The sequence below is a fragment of the Boleophthalmus pectinirostris genome, unplaced genomic scaffold (genome assembly GCF_026225935.1).
Source record: "Boleophthalmus pectinirostris isolate CB_2022bp ecotype Guang Dong unplaced genomic scaffold, ASM2622593v1 HiC_scaffold_5, whole genome shotgun sequence".
Classification (NCBI taxonomy): domain Eukaryota; kingdom Metazoa; phylum Chordata; class Actinopteri; order Gobiiformes; family Gobiidae; genus Boleophthalmus; species Boleophthalmus pectinirostris.
The window spans coordinates 41029349-41049363 of record NW_026571404.1 but is presented as its reverse complement, the minus strand read 5'-3'; the positions used below and the strand labels follow the sequence as shown (position 1 = coordinate 41049363).

Below are 20015 nucleotides of genomic sequence, written 5' to 3'. Positions count from 1 at the left end.
ATTTATTATTATTATTATTTTTTATAACATTTTAAACCTGTGTCCAAGCATACCGGAGCGATTGTGTATTTCTAAAGAGCACTATCTATTCCATTTATAGTGCCACATAAAATTATGTTGTTTTACTATGTTCTTAACTTGTATGCATGTATGGCCCATTATGGAACCTACCTGGATGACTGAGGTATTGCACAAATATAAAGGCCACATGGTAATATACAATAAAGTTGTATTTAAAGTCGAAAATCTAATTATATTGTCTAAATAAATGCAATTCTATTGTCTAAAATATTATCTGTTCTGACACAGTAAAAGCCTTTTCACTAACTAACTGCACTTGGTTTTTTGATTTTGAGACAATGCTGTTAGAAACAAGTATGTTGCCTTTGACATTCCGTGTTCTATGATAAACCAAACTGGAACTAAATCTCCACACTGTCAGCATGCAAAGCAGCTGTGTAGCAATGGCACATGAAAGAAGGTGCTGTATAGAGAAAGTACGGAACACACACACATCTGCACCCGCCTGTGTAGTGCACCCAGAAACAGCAAAACTTTAAAGCCCCAAAGCCCTGGAGATGGATTTAGAACATACATGCATTTTTCATGAGTTTTGTCCCCATCCAAAGCTGCTTGGTAATACAGCACACAGATAAAGATATTGTTTGTTTTCTTTTTTGGTAGTGATCAGGATTGTGGCGTTCATATTGATACTTCTCTGTCTGCTGGTGTGTTATTGTGACGGTTTGCTGTGGGTTCTATTATTGTGACTAAGTTGTAGTGTAGAACATCTGAACATATGAGGGAGAGAAAAACATCATTGTATGGTTCTGAATGCCAATTGTTGATATAAGCTTTAAGATCTTCTTCAGTCTTCCATTGTTCCAACCATTCTGTGCTCTAGGGACGGGGAGTATCGGTATCAAAGTATTGGTTTATAAATACTGACTGAGTGCAAATGTTGGTATCAATACTGTTATGCAAATATCACTACTAATTAGCATGTAAATTTAAACTGATCCAACTCAGCCAGGTGTTTTATTTGTCCTTAAGAGTCGATTTAAAAGCTTTTTGTATACATTTATTTATTGAAAAATGTATTGGAAAAAATCACCCCCAAAAGTACTGGTATCATATCAATAACAAAAATGTTTAGTAGCACCCATCTCAAAATAAACTGTGCTCAAATATGTGATAACACAAGTGTGATAGAAATTTAGATTGTGGAAAGATTTCTCTCAATCTGTCTTGTGTAAATTAATGTGATTTCTACCTGAAACCCAGACCAGTCATTAACATGTGTAAAGGTTCATCAGGCACAACTGTCTCCGCCTTCAGGAAGCCTTTTGTTATCATCAACTGTATGTTCATTTAGCACCAGCCTCTGAAACCAAAGTCACTCTGCTTTAATATGTATGCAACTTGTATTTCTGTATAAATACTGAGAGCTCAAAGGCTCTGGGAGGGGACATGGGGGAGACACGGTGAGAGGCTGTTGGGCTTTGGCCGAAACAGGCCTAGGCCCTGTCCATATCTGCTGTAACAAGAATAAACCTTGGTCTATATTCCAAAAACTCATCGGGCTTCGCAAATGGATTCATTATTTATCTTCAAGAGAGATATATAATTTTTGCCACAACACAAGCATGATAACATGACATGTGCATCATGCAAAAATCAACAAATAAAATACAAGAGCATTTGTGCTTCAAATTGATCTGTTCATGTATCTACTATGATAGCCAGTGATGTAAAGCCAGAGCCTGTGCCGCTTCCCTGTGTGCTCAATCAATCGCAGCCTCAGACTCCCCCTCGGAGCGGCTCTTTTTCTTGTTAGGCTCATTGGATGTGCTGTCTGCCACGGTAGACACAGTTATTAACAGACTGATATTCTCTTTGCAGTGGAGGATCAATACAGGAGGAAAAGGAAACAAATCAGTTGCAGCTACAGAGAGCACAGCAGTGAGAGCAAAACTGCTGCTAATCTGATCTCTCTGTCTCTCTCTCTCTATTGTCTCACTTATTTGCATAAGTAGTTATGCAAATAAGCCTAAGAGCCTGTTTTTCCCGGACAGTGCAGCGGACTGGAGCACAACACAGTTGTCATAGTTGTTAACCTGTTCAATATATGTGCAAAAACTTGATTCACAGTTAGTAGTATAAACCTGACGTGAGTTCATCTGCAACCTCCGACCTGCTTCTAGCATCTGCAGAGCTCCTTAGGCCCTCATCTGCTTCCTTCAGCTCATCTGCACACCTGACAGATTACTCTTGGTCAGTCTTCATTTGTCCATGTCTGATTCTTATTTAGTTGAGCTCATTTATTCACTAGTGCCTAAAATAGACAGTGTTCCATGCAGTGACCATTAAACCTGTGTGTTCATCCATCTTGTGTGCTTAGTAACACTTCACATCAGCATCTCCCTTCTCCTCCAGTCATCTTTCAGTGGTGTCACTGTCTTACTTTATTTCACCACACTCTCAGACTAGTGCCTAGAGCTCCTTAATGTGTTGGAGCTTTTGTTAACATCACACTTGACATTTATGAGCCATAGATAAAAAATATGACCAAACACTCATTCACTGACTCTGTCTAGACTAGCACAACACATGCAGATTTAGCGACCATTCACTGCATTAGTGGGCTAAAATTAGTGTTAGACATTAGTTTTAAATACAAGGACACCAATTCAATACATCATTCTATAATTATTAGAAACCCAAGTCTAAAAGTCTTTAAAAAAAAAAAAAAGTCTAAAAAAGACTTTCAATATGGAGAAGCAATAACTCTTCTCTTGCTAGGCCCAAATATAGCTTGCATCACATAACATATACATAACATAAAAAAATACTTCAGTCTGTTGATTTGCTATTTGCTATTGACCTATTTATTTAAACCCACAATCTATTTCCAAGTGGACTTGTTTGATGCTTATATTTCTAATATCAAACTGCTCATTCACTCTTTTACTGTGACATTTGAGTGTTTTTGATGGCACCAAGGAATTCAAATATGTGTATCCCCGTAGGATTTGGTTGCCTGTATTACTGAATGTGTTGTTGTGCCTAGAGCCACTGTGGACTCTTCAGCAGTCTGGTGTGTCACAACAATAACCTATTAATGCAATGTTGCCATGTCCAAACATTAACAGAAGCTAGGTGGCTACTGTGCTCTGTCTGTGCGAGCTTCCCTCTAACATTCAATTAGAATGTGCATGAGTGAAGGCGTATCCTGCTCACTGTGCACAGAGACTAGGATTAGACTGAGATTTGGTCACAGCCAGGGGGAATGAGCCTCTGCTTTGACACAATTTCCCCACAGAATACATTTGCACTAGGGAATCATTCATTTTCTAATTTTAAAAGTGGATTCGGCTCAGTCTTGTGAGAGTAGAATGTTATCATAATTTTGGTTTGATTTGGGAAGACATGCATAACATTACATTTATGTGGATGGTGGAATTGGAGAACCAAAAGAATAAATAAATAAATAAAATAAAAAATTAATAAATATCAGACACAGAGGTTTGTCCAGCCTGGGAGCATTTTGAGTCAAGTCTGTTATGTGATCATTTCTCATCATTTCAATCTTTGTCACAGCTCTCTTGTGATGATTGTTGGCATAAGTCAATGACCATTAATATAAGATGCAAAAAGGTGCCATGATTTGCTCTGTAGTATCAATCAATGACAGGTCTGAATGAGACGTTGCATTCTCAATAACTCCATGAAAAATGATGTTCACTTCGTATAACTGTAACTTGTGCTGGAGCCTCTTTTCTGCACTTGTCTCCCTTCTTTCCCCCCCGAGTGGTACACTGGACTGTGTCCTCTGTAGAATACTGATGAGGGGGTCAGTGCAGAGGTCAGTGGCTGGTCTGAGCACTAATCGTACCCTCTGCAGGGACAGTGCCACTGTGGCTGCAGTCTCAGAGCTAGAGGACACAGTTTAGAGTGTGACCCCAGAGCTCATATACTATGTTCAAATTGGTTTCCATGGTAATTGCCCATAGCTTTTTCAAAGCCCTAAATGCATTCCATGAAAAAAAAAGGGATTTTTAAAAACATAGATAAGATGTTATTAAAATGTGTGCAGTATTCAATCTGTGTGTCAGTGCATCTGACTGCTCTACCATTATTATTATTTATTTATTTTTTATTTTATTTATCTTTTTTAAATGTTAAGGCCTTTTCAACCTTCGGATCAGAGGAAGAGCACTCTACCAGCTCACACTGGATCATAAGTTACACACATAACAGTTCTCTAGTGTGATGTCATGAATCCCAGCCAGGAAGTAACATTTTAAACCTAACTCAAAAAAGAATGGTACATTTTTTGTCATATCTTTACATTTTTTGTCAAATCTTTTAATGACCTAATGACCTAAAACTGTGTTTTAGTCAAATTAGTAGTCCAACCTGTCATAGGCACTTTGAAGGCAAATAACAATATAATAATAATAATAATAATAATAATAATAATAATAATAATAGCCAAAGACATGCATGGGTCCCTGGTCACTACAGGCGAGTCAGGTCACGCCATTCCATTTTTTGGCCACTTGGAGCATCGCTTTGCGATACTAATAGGCCCTTCGCCAGCCTCTGGCGCTCGGGCCTAATAATAAAAATAAAATAATAATAATTCGAGCAAAAACATATTATACGTTTTTTGAAAGCTCTCGACCTTCCCCACGTCACCGTGGGGTCATTGGTGAGTGACGGGCACTGACACACTCGTCATTCACCATCTCGTCGAGGTCATCCGTGGCTTTCCATTGACTTCCATTCATTTTAGCAGTAGTAAATATGGCTCAGGCCTTGGGCGTGGGTTATTGGGACCGAGGACAATGTTGCATGTCATCGTCTCGCATTCGCCCATGCGCACGTTGCTCTCCATTCGCTCCGCGTAGCGGAAGCAATAGGCCCTACGCCCTGTCGGGGCTCGGGCCTAATAATATTCTGATACAAGAACAAAGTTTCGCTTTTTTTTGGCCGACAAACTATACATTTTCGGAAACCTCAGACGCATTGTTACGTCATGGCGAGGGTCCCTGGTCACTATGGGTGAGTCATGTCGCGCCATTCCATTTTTCGGCCACTAGGAGCATCGCTTTGCGATACTAATTGGCCCTTCGCCAGCCTCTGGCGCTCGGGCCTAATAAGATCGCATACAAAAAAATTGAGTCCTGCAGCTATGCTGCAAGGCCTCCAAAGAGAGGACTGGGGTGTGGGTGGGTGGTGGGTACAGGGTGGCTCAAGCCGCCCTAGACAGCTACTCTTCCCCTCAGGACTGCACCTGATAGTAAGATTTTCTGGTCTGAGATCCATGTATGGCTACTCAATACACACAGCCTCCATTACGCTGCACTCTGTATTCCCACTCCCCAGTGGAGCAGTGCAGGTCAATTTTTCAGCCCAATCATCTATATGGTTACATCACATCTATATTAGTTAGAGTTTAGATTCTTTATCTGACACAAACTTGAGCCTGGATTTTCCATCAGGGTTGTGCCAAGGGATACAAGAATAGCATGTGTTTGAGTAAGAGTCAAACTTTGGTGGGTGGATGAGCAATTATCAACTATTATACAATACCAATATACTGCAATCTTATGTCATCCCTTCCATGTGGTCTATAAGGCTTGCAAGCTCAAACTGGCAGCCTCGCTTGGTTCAATGTAATCCAGGGTAGCTGTGGTTACAACAATACTTTATGAATCAAAAATGGAATGTAAAGCATCTAGAGTCTGTAATTTAAACATACCATACTCGGGAATAGACTTGATACTCAATTTTGATACCACAATAATAATACAAAAAAAAACTAATAGTCACACTATATAGTCACACTCTACACTTAAGTCATACCTGACCCTAACCCTGAGCCTAAAACTATCCAAATACCTATGCCTTTTTAAATCCAATATGGTAGTGCGATTTGGTGATTGTACATGGAGAGTCTGTCATTGCTATGGCTACACTGTAAAAAATATGCCATGGATGTCATTGACGTCTGTGATCAGGACAGCAAAAATGAATTTTGAGCAAAACCATATTAAATTTTGTTTCAATCTGTAGGGCACGGGCTTTAAAAAAATAATTTGTAAAACAACAATTGTAAAAAAAAAACAATTTGTTAAAATAAAAAAATCAAAAAAATGTTTTGGCTTTGCCACACAGAGAACACAGAGAAGACTTGTCTCAAAATTGTGGATAACTTTTATTGGAACACCCTTGGTGGAGCGGACGAAATTGCTTGTCTTGTCTTGATGTACTTCTGTGTCAAATTTCATTATTCTATATGTGATTTTTTCCCCCACTGTTCCTATACCCTAATGCATTTCTGTCTTTTTTGGGGTACTGATGCACCATTTTATTTCTTTTCAGAAAACGTAAATAGCCAGAATGTTGAGAACCGTGACTTTTAATAGTTGGCCAAGTTTCATGAGTTTTTGCCATTGTTCACTGGGTGGGTGAAACGGGGCTATTGGTCCTGAGAAAATAATAAGAACAATATTCTGATATGAGAACAATGTCCTGCTTTTTTTCATCTAACAAACTACATTTTCGGAAAGCTCTTGCACATTCCTCATGGCGAGAGTCCCTGGTCACTATACATGACAACCATACTCTGTACACATGAAATGCTTTTGTTTCACTAAGAACAATGACATTTTCCCCCATCGCAGATATACATTATATATTTTTTCCTAGATCATTCTTGTGTAAGTGGTGCTGCCGACAGATGATATGTGCATGTTACTCAGGTCTGAGTTTAATCTAAATATAAAGACAGGTGTTGGCAGGTTATATTAAGCTTTAGATACACACTATACATAAGGAAGTCAGCCCTCATTCTTGCAATCCACTGCTTTGTGCTACAAGAGATGTATTTGTACAATTATATATAAAAACACCACCTCAGACTGGTATATAATAGACGTTTATCAATTAGATAGATTAGCAGAAATGTGGGAGCTATTCTGTGGCCTGTTCTGACCCTGTTCTGCTCCATGTATGGGAATGATAACCTTATGAAATGCCTTTATAAGCCCATGTCATGGTTAAATGTGTGTTTTTGGGGTGTTGAAGTGTCCACTCTACCTGGTAAATCCAAAATGATAGCTCTGTATTTTTTTTTTACAGATTGATATCAGTCTGGCCTCTGAGTCTCAAACCTGGCCAAATGTGATCATGCAACCATTTTTTTTTTTTTTTTAAGTGACACATGTGAAGAAGATCTAATTTATTTCACCTCAGATTATCTCCCCAGCACACTTTAGTGCTTTTTTAATTGATTCTGTAGAAATCCACAATGTTTTTCAGTCTCTGTCATATTTTTCCTTTTATTTTTATTTTTTTCTGATATGGATGGCCATGCATGTCCTGATTGGCTAACCCAACTATCAATCACACCCATCTGAAAATCGAGAGTTTCACTGGTGACCAGACTCTCATCTTTGTAAAGTAATGAAGAAGCGTGTGTTCTGGATCCCAGGCAAGTGTCCACCTGCTGTTTCTCGGTCGGCCAGAGAGCTAAGTTCTTCAATGGGAGTGCACACTTAACATGTTAATTTAGAGCATTTTATGCATGCGAACATGTTTGAACCATGTTTGCTTTGTTGTTTTAAACAAGTTTAATGTAGTTAACACCCTATAAAGCTTTATAACATACTGCTCAGTTCTTTCTTTATTGGGAGCTTACAAAAATGCTGGACAATGACCCATTGGCTTTTTGTCTGTTTTTGTCTGCATTACTTTAATTAACGATTAAACAAAATAGCTTAGATTACTGGTTGTTCTCTTACTGTGTATTCTTACAAGGAAGCTGCAGGGGGAGGAACTCTGCTGAAGTTAGTTCTGCTTTAAGGGTTTTTGGTCAACTATACATGTTCACACACATGTTCTTCTACTGTAATTGACTGTTCAACTGTATTACACACACATAAGATAGTGGTAATTATGACACCTTATTAATATTAGTTAATTTATGTATATCATAATTATTATATTATTCAGAATTATTATATAGTTCAAATGCTGTGATCCTGATCAAACCAGATCCAAAACAGGTCAACAAAAAAGATTGAATCAGAAAGCTCAAAGTAACATTTTACTGAAGAAAAGAACAAAACATGTAGAGCAGTGGTTCCCAAAGTGGAGTCTGAGGACCTCAGGGGGAGCCTTAGAAGCATTGCAGGGGGGTCCCAAAGGTTCCACACAACAAGCAAGGAAAAAAAATCTTTTATAAATCAACTCAATCAATCAATAAGACATATGTTCATCTAACTATATATATATATATATATATATATATATATATATATATATATATATATATATATATATATATATATATATATATATATATATATATATATATATATATATATATATATACTGAAAAAAAAGTGCATAAACTGAAAAAAAGTGCAAGTGCTATTTATGGGCATGTTGCACCTGATTTTTTTTTACTGCAATTCTAATCTGTAAATGAGAGTTTGGCCTCTGACCAAAACGGAATCTGGAAATGCTTAGATCTCTTGTTCCTCACGGACTTAATGTGGACTTTGACCTAAGATGATCAGACAATTTTTGAACTTAATGAAAATTGCTTCATGTACATTATGGGCTGATCTCACTGGGTGACCTCATTCTGGGATCTCCCATTTGTTGGAGAGAGACATGAGCACCTGGGCTGACAATCCCCATTTTGTGTACTGTGGTTCAAAGCAAGAAAGAAATAATCTTTTTGCTGAAAAGTTATCTAAACCTCAAACAAAAAAGTTTTGGACATCAGCCATCTGAGTGTTATGCTTTTTTTCATTTTTATGTATACAAATTAAACATATTAAAAACCAGGTAACCTAAATTGTAAACTTATCTGATTACTGTAAAATACTTCAAAACCTCATCTTGTCTTGTTCTCATGGACCCATCGCACATCATGAATGTTCTGTCTTGTCCCACTCTACCTCCTTTCCATAGTATTAATTCAAATAATAATAATAATTAAATGAATAAATAAATCTGTATATAGCATGGCACCAGAGCTATCTCTAGATGCTATTGGGGCCCTAAACAAGACAGGGTGTGTGGGGGCCCCTTGCCAGGATGCTGATCATTAGAAAAAATGCTTATTTTGTGCTTTGACAATTCAGATTAAAGAGGAAACATTGCTTTTCATAACACCTGTGACTTTTCCTATCTGTTTGTTGAGGAAGTCATGTCCTCTAGGGCCTTCTACAGCTTAGAGCACTAGGCATTTGCCTGGTTTGCATGTCACATTACTAGGGGCTGGTATGGCATGCTACACATTACTTATGTTATATATGCTATAGGTTTTTCAATAAAAGTCCTACTTTTGTTGTATGCAGGATATTAAACCCAAAACGTAATAACTATTCATTTCATAAAATAATAAAACAAAATTAATAGCTTTTTAAAATCTTGTCCTGTACTGAAGGTTCAAAACTAGTCAATCCAGGGATGGTTGGTCACACTGGGTCCATAATAACTAGAGCATGGAAAGATGTGACCCATTGGCGTCTGGTTGGACTTGGACACATCGGTGCGACATTTGAAATGTAAAATTAAAAACAGCTTAAGGCCACCACATACTGCAGGATTTTTCAGTTTTAAACGATTTTTAAATGTGCAACAAAAAGCGCACACCACAGACGCGAGAAGAATCTTATAAGACTCAGTGGTGACCTGAACCAGAAGGACTAAACCAGGACTGAACCAGGATTAAACCAGGTTTAAACCAGGACTAAACTAGGTCTAAACCAGGTCTGAACTAGGACTGAACCAGGACTAAACCAGGATTGAACCAGGACTGAACCAGGTCTAAACCAGGACTATACCAGGTCTAAACCAGGTCTAAATCAGGACTAAACCAGGACTAATCTTGGACCTTGGATCTTGAGAGAGAGAGAACCCCGAGCAGGGTGTCCACAAAGCATGATCAGACAACGGTTGCGCTAAGCCCTGTGTGGCACGGAGCTCCAACAGTCTATGTGGGCACACCTCTGGACCCATCCAGACACTGAGTCCTTAGACTCAGTGTCTCAGGTTTAGACTCAGGTTTAGACCTGATTAGACCCCCCCACAGTAAAACCACTCATTTTGAGACTCTTAAGTGTTCAAAAGATCAAAGCACTGCAATTCTATTTTTATATTATCTGTGAAATGTGATGCTATACTTCAGATACATGATGCAAACACAAAAGATTGGCAATAAAGTCCACAGGCAGTAGAGTCACTACCGCTAATCTGCAGCTTCACCTCAATCTGTGCGCTGTGTGGATGTAAACAGACACACGTAAGGAACTACTTTTTACTTTCAAAGAGCGCCTCAAACTGGATTAATAGCACGGTTTTATGGACAGTGTGTCATTATTTGTGGAGGACAAATTGTATGGATAATATGGATGAGATGCTGCACTTAGTATCACTACAAAGCACGTGTTCATATCTTTCAAACCCTCACCCTTCAAAGAATGCTCCTTTTAACAGATTTTACAATAATAGGACCTCTTGAAGGTGATATATTTTGTTGTTTTATAGACGACATCTAGATAACTGAAGCGTTTAGTTCATTGTGACCATTCAAACTACAATTTTTATTCAATTGTGAATTATTTAGCAGTCCATTTTTATCTGCTCCAAATGTGCTCCTACATCACAGGCTCTGACACAGACACATATGAATGGATTTCATGTGTCTGCTGCTGAAGCTCTGGATAATTCCCCTGCTCCTCTTCATAATTACAGCAGTCACTGTTCGGTGCTGCCCAGTGACTGTGAACTCAAATCTGCACAGCCAGTGAAGAGTGAAGCAGCTTCCTTTTAAAGACAAGCCACATATAAGCCTTTGGATGACACGGCTCTAAATGTTGTAAAATCGTGTTTAATGATTAGACATGTATGTGGAACAAAATGTCCATGAGAGTCCAGTGTTTGGTCCACTATGTGAAGTGTCTTTGAGTGTCAAGAAAAGAGCTATACAATATGTACAATATGTATTATTATTGATAGTAAAACATGCTTTACAGTTCATTATTCATCCACTCAACACTCAGTGGTGGTAAACTACTACTGTAGCCACAGCTGCCCTGGAGCAGATTGACAGAAGTGAAGCTGCCAATCTGCGCCATCGGCCCCTCCAACCTCCACCAACACTCACACACACCACTTTCATACTAGGCAAAGTGTCTTGCCTAAGGACACAACAACAGTTTTTACCACTGGCGCCCCACTGTGTCACTTGATTTTCCCAGTGGTCTCCCATCCAAGTACTAACCAGGCCCGGCCTTGTTTAGCTTCTGAGCTCTGACGGGATCAGGCTTTTACAAGCCGGTATGACCACAAATGTTCATAGAAAGAGCCTGAGAACCGTAGATGTCATGTCAGATGATCAAACTAAACCAAGCTAAAAAGCTGTGATTCCCTTTGTGTCTATTGTCAGAAGATATATATATTTTCTGAGCTATGTCTTAATGTTGTTTCCTCATCAAAACCTATGCAGTTTTGTTTCATCCACTCATGTTTAACACACACACTGCATATTTAGGCTGAGCTCTACTCTCAAACGGAAACTCTGTTGCATCTTTAATGTGGTAATGCAAGAAGGGTTCCACTGTGTTTCTAAAGTTATTACACCTTCACAAGAATCATTTAGATTCTGGAATTGCCTATGTCTACTGAATTAAAGGTAAAAGTTTAACTTATTTTTGATGAGGTAACAACATTATAAAGCTCACAAGAATCAATTTTGTTTAAAGGCATGTATAAGTTTAAAGGCAAATAAAAAATGAATGCATAATATTGTTCTTTCATGTCATACAGTATTTAGAGTTGGGTTTATGATGACATCTCCTGTCTCTCTGTCTCCTGTTCCAAGCCCTCACTTCCTGGTGTGTGTTCAGCTCCATCACACGCCCTACACGTGGATACTGGACCATACACATTGTCTTACTGTTGTGCTCCAGCACTGCTGGCACTTTCTCATAAATACACCTCTATGAACTGGCTTTAATACGGCAGCCTCATTTCCACAGCTAAAATCCCATCTTCCTCTGCCTCCACCTGCCCTCTACCCCTCCTCCATCACCACTCCTCTTTCCAATTAATCTGCACTTGCGTGTCCGCTGTCTCTTACTTGACCTTATTTCCGCCTACCGCTGGTCAAATCAATCTGCTTCAAGATGATCCAAGCCCCTGTCCTCACTCCGAGCGGCTGGCAGTGACGGAGCCAGTGTGGGCGGGATGGAGCGATAACAATCAGTGGCCTGGGCTGGTGCTGTGGTGTGACTTGTTGGCTTGCTGGCACTTACAGTGGGTGACAAATGAAAGGACAAAGCCCCTCGCCGTGTCTCAATCAAGAACTCGTCCAGAACGCCGTGTACGAGGAGTGCTGGGACATGAGCGGACTGTAGGAGCAGCTGTGATCTGATTAATATGTTTCAAAAGGAAAGAGAAGACATTAAGGACAAAGAGACTTTGGACTTTGGACAACCCTCACGCTCTCCTCATGGTCATGTTGACCCAAAGAATTTTTTTTTCCCCTTCCCGCTCTCTTTGGGGCGGGTTAATCAGACCCAAACATTTATTTTCAAATAAATTCTCGCCGGGTGAGAAAAAATATTTTTGAGTCTGATTGACCCACCCCAAAAGAGCAGGAAGGAAAAAAAAAAATGTGTTCGGGTCAATGTGACCCCGAGGAGAGTATGAGGGTTTTAAAGGTGAGTTTGGCAGCAAGCCCACAAGCCCACTCACAGCTAAGTCATATGCTTTTCTGTGTTTTTTCAGTAATTTAAAAGCTATGGCTTTAAAAGCATTTACAAATTCCAGACATCTGAGAAGACTCCACTTTCCTGCTTTGCTCTCGTGAATGTGCCCCACTGCGTATAGTCTACTGTGGCCCTATACATCATGGTTTTACTTTTGTATGTATATTGTTAATATGCTGTAATTACTGTTAATGTCATACAGATTATGAAAACCATGACTCAATCACATGAAAAACCGCACACTACAGAGACTGACTATTTCACCAGCTGCAAGAGACACCTCACAATCAGTGACCCAAGTCATACCCCTGACCTCCTGGACACATTCCTTGTTCCCCACTAGAGGTCTCCCATCCACAGGCACTCAGCTGTGGGAAAACTCTATGTTCACTCGGACAAATAAATCATCAGTCAGTTTTGAATGCAAAGTTTGACACTGCATTTTAGCATTTTTAATCTGTTCTTGTTTCCTGTTTAGGAAGAGTAGTTTTTCAGTCCACATAGGGGAGGTGATGTAAAATGAATGCTTACTGTAATTACCTCCGCCAAGGAGGTTATGTTTTTGCCGGCGTTTGTCTGTCTGTTGTTGTTTGTTTGTTTGTTTGTTTGTCTGTTAGCAACATAACTCAAAAAGTTATGGACCGATTTTGATGAAATTGTCAGGATTTGTTGGAAATGTGAAAAGGAAGAACTGATTTGATTTTGGGGGTGATCCGGAAGAAATCCTGGATTCTGGATCACTTTGAAATTTTAGTTAACATTGTGGTAAATGGGGCCAAAAATTTTGTTTCTCAATATCTCGGTTAATTATTGACCAAACCCCATGAAATTTGACTCAGGGATGGACAATGGGATCCTCTTTCATATTCCAAAGGCTGATCTGGATCTGATCCAGAAGACTGATTTTATCGCAATTTCTATAAAAAATGGGGGTAGTCCTTGGCGGAGGTCTGCGCTCTCTGAGTGCTTTTCTAGTTATCTCATAGGTTTGTATGTCAGCCAGAGAGCTTCTCAAGTTTCGGACCCCAAATAATGAGTCCCACTTTCTACATATGTGTTTATATAAAATTACAATGACTGCTTTGCCTGTCAAGGCCAGAATGATATCTGTCTGTATTTATTATACAGCAGGATTTCACTGATCACCACTCCTTTCATCACTCCTCAGACCAAACTCCAACAGTGAAAACAAATGATCTCCTACTTAAAGAGGGGGCATTATGCAAAATCAACTTTATGCCATGTTATACTTTTGTTCCCTCATCATAATACCATTCATTTGAATAATTTTTATGATATTTCTTGGGCTTTACTGTTAGCAGTACATCATGCAGGCTCCTGCAGAGGAGTCTTTCCATTAATTTACAAAAGCATGATACAAAACAGCGCTCTGCTAATATGTTGTTTCTGGTGAACATACCATTTTTAAAACAATAAAACCATCTGACCTCACAGCTTTAGTTTTTGTTCGCTTGACGGTAGGCGAGTACTGTTTTTCATTTAACCAAAGGCTGCTATTTGGTCATAATGTATGCAATGTGTTGCTAAAGAGGCTAACTGGTATATTAAGCTTTTCCCCCTTTTTCTTTGGGTGTATTCTGAAATAACTATATATATATATATATATATATATATATATATATATATATATATATATATATATATATATATATATATACACACACACAGGGGGTATATTATAGGGAATGTTTTTTTTTTGTAACAATGCCCCAGTATATAATGCCCTCCAGTATAATCAGCGATGGGGGCTGCACATTGGTCTCAGATTGGAATGGACAGTGAGCAGTGGACAAGAACTGACACAAGCTATTACCCTGTGAGCAGAAGTCCAAATAGCCATTCGTTACATGCGCCTCATCCTGACAGCCACACAATATGGAGAGGCTCCGTTAGCTTGGTAATGCTGATCGTTACCTCTTCTGTTCCAAATATAACTGTTACACATGAGCTCTTAAAACGCTTAGCCAGCAATTGTACACTGAGGAGCATAATCATGTGTTTATGGGACAAAGACTGAAACCTGACATATAGTGCTGTGCAATTAATAACTTTAATCAAGATTCAGTCATCATTTCTAATGGTCAGTATTATGCTTGAGTATTTTATGTTTAGGACAGCTGCCTTGGTTGGTGTCCACCATTTATTTTACAGTACACATTTTCAAAGAAGACATATTGTGCTCTAGTCTGCTATACAGTTATAATTTATAACACATGTAGACCATTATGTTATGACCATTATAATTTGGATATTTTAAATCACAATAAAACAATTTAATAAAAAATGCGGCTGATACCTACACATATTAACCAAATAAGTAAGGAGCAGTGGGAATATGGTGGCGGTGAATACAGGGGTAGATTGCCAAAATGAAAGATTCCATCAAATCACTCCAAATACAACTTCAAGTTTGCAAATGGTGAGAGGAAACAACTATTACATATTAGACAATAAAAAATACATGTATAATAATGCACTGATTCCTTGGGACAAACTGGACAAGAACCCACTACCCTGAAACTCTGCGTACAACATTCACTATGTTTACATGCGGAGAATGCAGAGTGCACTGAACAACCAAATTCAAATCATCTGTGCCTTAAAACCTGTCTGACCACTCTTGTCTCAGTGCACAGCAGGTAAAAAAAAAAACATATGTGAGAACAGGGGGCTATAAGGCATTCAGGTATGTCTCATAATTTGGCATTAGCCCTAAAACTTTGCAGCTTTAATTGCTAATAAAATGGCTGTCATACATATAACCATACCACAGATGAACGTAATCTCATTTAAATTGAACATTTTCATTTCACACAGGCTACAAACTGTGTTACTTTCAAATGTTTTGCTCTCTGTAGCACATATAAACCACTGAAGCTTTGGTAAGTTTCACATGGGCGAGAGTTGAAAATGGGCTCTTTCTTTTACACTAGACGTTTCTATTGCGTTTTCCTCATTCAAAATAGCAATAATTATTTTTTGCTAACAACTGTTTTATATGTTCGCTGTTATGATGCTTACTCATCAGAAACAGAACTGAAGTTGTGTTTTGTTTCATTTACACGTTTAACACACAAACCCTGCACATGCAGTTATTTAGTTTTTCTCTTTGGAAAATATTCTGTTCCACCTTGTGTTGTCATGTGGAAATACGGAAAGAGTTCAGCTGTGATTTTAGACTCAAAATCCTACAATCATTTGAATAATTTCAGCCCTGGAATTGCCCAACCTCTACTCAACAAAAAGGTAAAAAGACTTGTTAATTTAAAAACTAGCACTCCATGAGGTGGAACAAGGTGGAGCAGAGCATTTAAAGCTTTGGAGATGTAGGCAGACTAATAATAAAGGATTACTTAAACATGTGTGAATAAAACAAAACACAACTCCAGGTATGTTTTCGATGAGGTAAAGACTAAAAGCTCACATGAGTCAATCTTTCACAGTATAGGACCTTTAATCACTGCAACGTTAATATAGTGTACCTGAGCCCATAGGTTTCAGGCTGCCTCACAACATTCATCACAACCACATTGATTTCCCTGCACATTGACAACTGAATGTATTTTTTTTTTTACAGTGACATATTGGACATGGGCAACCTTTATTCCACGTAATGGCTAGAAAAGGTTAGCTAAGGGTTAATAGAATAGAGACGAAGCCTGGGGCACACGAGCTAGCAATCTAGAAATCATGTAAATTTATAACTTTGAAAAGCCAAGCCCATAAAGTGGACAGGAATGGATTGGGAAGTCAGAAAATATGATCCAGTATAGATTGTAGAGTGTGTAAAGCTATGCAGAGCTAATTAGTGGAAGTATAGCTTCATCATTAGAGGTGTTTGAGCAAATAACCTTGTGCACCGGGGGAACACATGCACACAGCATGTTTGTCAGAGTAATTGTGTCCAAAGGGAGCACGACAATGTTCCATCATAACATGCATCCCAGGAGCAGACTGCAGTTTACAGTAGTGGAACAAAACCACTTTTTACGTTAAAGACTGTGTAATATGCAAAGTCAACTTTTTGAAGTTTTCTATCATGTTACAACATTGTTCCTTTAACAAAAAACATGTCATCCACGCATGTTCATCTGCAGTCTTAAGCTTCTTTTGCTACTTTGAATTATACAGAATGCTTGCAGTTACCTCCTCCTTGAACCGTCACCTTATCGTGGTGGAGGGGTTTGAGTGCCCGAATGATCCCAGGAGCTATGTTGTCGGGGGCTTCATGCCCCTGGTAGGGTCACCCAAGGCAAACAGGTCCGGGGGGACGGGTCAGACGAAGAACGGTTCAGAAGCCCCTATGATGAGTACACCAACAAGGCCAGTTACGTCGCCCGGATTGGCGTCACCGGGGCCTCACCCTGGAGCCAGGCCTGGGGGGGGTGCTCACCAGCGAGCGCCTGGTGGCCGAGCCTCCCCCCACGGGGCTCGGCCGGGCTCAGCCCGAAGGAGCGACGTGGGGCCGTCCTCACGTGGGCCCACCACCCGCAGGAGGATCCATATGGGGCCGGTGCAGAGAGAGCAGCACGGCGGGGGCCTCGGCGACCAGATCTCCGGACATGGAGACTAGCTCTGGGGACATGGAATGTCACCTCGCTGGGGGGGAAGGAGCCTGAGCTTGTGCGGGAGGTTGAGCGTTACCGACTAGATATAGTCGGCCTCACCTCCACGCACAGTTTGGGCTCTGGAACCCAACTCCTTGAGAGGGCTGGACTCTCCATTTCTCTGGCGTTGGCCGCGGGGAGCGGCGGCGGGCTGGTGTGGGCCTGCTCATTGCCCCACAGCTCAGTCGCTGTGTGTTGGAGTTCACCCCGGTGAACGAGAGGGTCGCGTCCCTGCGCCTTCGGGTCGGGGACAGGTCTCTCACTGTGGTGTCGGCCTACGGGCCGAACAGCAGTGCAGAGTACCCGGCCTTCTTGGAGTCCTTGGGAGGGGTACTAGACAGTGCACCGACCGGGGACTCCGTTGTTCTCCTGGGGGACTTCAACGCCCACGTGGGCAACGACAGTGACACTTGGAGAGGGGTGATTGGGAGGAACGGCCTCCCCGATCTGAACCCGAGCGGTGTTTTGTTATTGGACTTCTGTGCTAGTCACAGTTTGTCCATAACGAACACCATGTTCGAGCACAAGGGTGTCCATAAGTGCACGTGGCACCAGGACACCCTAGGCCGGAGGTCGATGATCGACTTTGTCGTCGTGTCATCTGATCTCCGGCCGCGTGTCTTGGACACTCGGGTGAAGAGAGGGGCTGAGCTGTCAACTGATCACCACCTGGTTGTGAGTTGGGTTCGCTGGCGGAGGAGGAAGCCGGAAAGACCTGGCAGGCCCAAGCGTGTAGTGTAGTGAGGGTCTGTTGGGAACGTCTGGCGGAGCCCTCTGTCAGAGGGACCTTCAACTCGCACCTCCGGGAGGACTTCTCCCGGATTCCGGGGGAGGCCGGAGATATGGAGTCCGAGTGGGCTTCATTCTCGGCCTCTATTGTCAATGCAGCTGCTCGGAGCTGTGGGCGTAAGGTCTGTGGTGCCTGTCGCGGCGGCAACCCCAGAACCCGGTGGTGGACACCGGAAGTAAGGGATGCTGTCAAGCTGAAGAAGGAGTCCTATCGGGCCTTGCTGGCTCGGGGGACTCCTGAGGCAGCTGACGGGTACCGGCGGGCCAAGCGTGCTGCAGCCCGTGTGGTCGCGGAGGCAAAAACTCGGAGCTGGGAGGAGTTCGGGGAGGCCATGGAGAAGGACTATCGGACGGCCTCAAAGAGATTCTGGCAAACCGTCCGGCGCCTCAGGAGGGGAAAGCAGTTCTTCACCAACACTGTTTACAGTGCGGGGGGAGAGCTGCTGACCTCGACTGGGGACGTTGTCCGGCGGTGGAAGGAATACTTTGAGGATCTCCTCAATCCCACCGTCACGTCCTCCCTAGGAGGAGGCCGAGGCTGGGGACTCGGAGGCGGACTCATCCATCACCCTGGCCGAAGTCACTGAGGTGGTTGGCAAGCTCCTTGGTGGCAAGGCTCCGGGGTTGGATGAGATCCGTCCTGAGTACCTGAAGTCTCTGGATGTTGTGGGGCTGTCTTGGCTGACACGCCTCTTCAACATCGCGTGGCGGTCGGGGACAGTACCTCTGGACTGGCAAACCGGGGTGGTGGTCCCTCTGTATAAGAAGGGGGACCGGAGGGTGTGTTCCAACTATAGGGGGATCACACTTCTCAGCCTTCCCGGTAAGGTCTATGCCAGGGTACTGGAGAGGAGAATCCGGCCGATAGTCGAACCTCGGATTCAGGAGGAGCAGTGTGGTTTTCGTCCTGGCCGTGGAACACTGGACCAGCTCTACACTCTCCATAGGGTGCTCGAGGGTTCATGGGAGTTTGCCCAACCAGTCCACATGTGCTTTGTGGACTTGGAGAAGGCATTCGACCGTGTCCCTCGTGGTGTCCTGTGGGGGGTGCTCTGGGAGTATGGGGTCCGGGGCCCTTTGCTAAGGGCTGTCCGGTCCCTGTATGACCGGAGCAGGAGCTGTGTTCGCATTGCCGGCAGTAAGTCAGACCTGTTCCCGGTGCATGTTGGACTCCGCCAGGGCTGCCCTTTGTCACCGGTTCTGTTCATTGTATTTATGGACAGAATTTCTAGGCGCAGTCAGGGGCCTGGAGGGGGTCCGGTTTCGGGGACCACAGGATTTCATCTCTGCTGTTTGCGGACGATGTTCTTCTGTTGGCTTCATCGAAGCCAGGACCTGCAAGTGTGCACTGGGGCGGTTTGCAGCCGAGTGTGAAGCGGCTGGGATGAAGATCAGCTCTTCCAAGTCCGAGGCCATGGTTCTCGACCGGAAAAAGGTGGCTTGCCCTCTCCGGGTGGGTGGGGAGTCTTTGCCTCAAGTGGAGGAGTTCAAGTATCTCGGGGTCTTGTTCACGAGTGAGGGAAGGACGGAACGTGAGATTGACAGGCGGATCGGTGCAGCTTCGGCAGTGATGCGGTCGCTGTATCGGACCGTTGTGGTGAAGAGGGAGCTGAGTCGAAAGGCGAAGCTCTCGATTTACCGGTCAGTCTTCGTTCCTACTCTCACCTATGGTCATGAGCTCTGGGTAGTGACCGAAAGGACGAGATCGCGGATACAAGCGCTCGAAATGAGTTTCCTCCGCAGGGTGGCTGGGCGCTCCCTTAGAGATAGGGTGAGGAGCTCAGTCACACGGGAGGAGCTC

General features: G+C 42.0%; 1 protein-coding gene and 1 pseudogene across 1 annotated transcript in view; both read right to left on the bottom strand.

Moving 5' to 3' along the window:
• The window catches only part of LOC110170284 (pro-neuregulin-3, membrane-bound isoform), a 636481-nt gene that overhangs the window by 105686 nt on the left and 510780 nt on the right, over window positions 1-20015 (bottom strand). The gene's annotated exons all lie outside the window — the stretch shown is intronic.
• Window positions 11261-11378, bottom strand: LOC129411644 (5S ribosomal RNA; annotated as a pseudogene).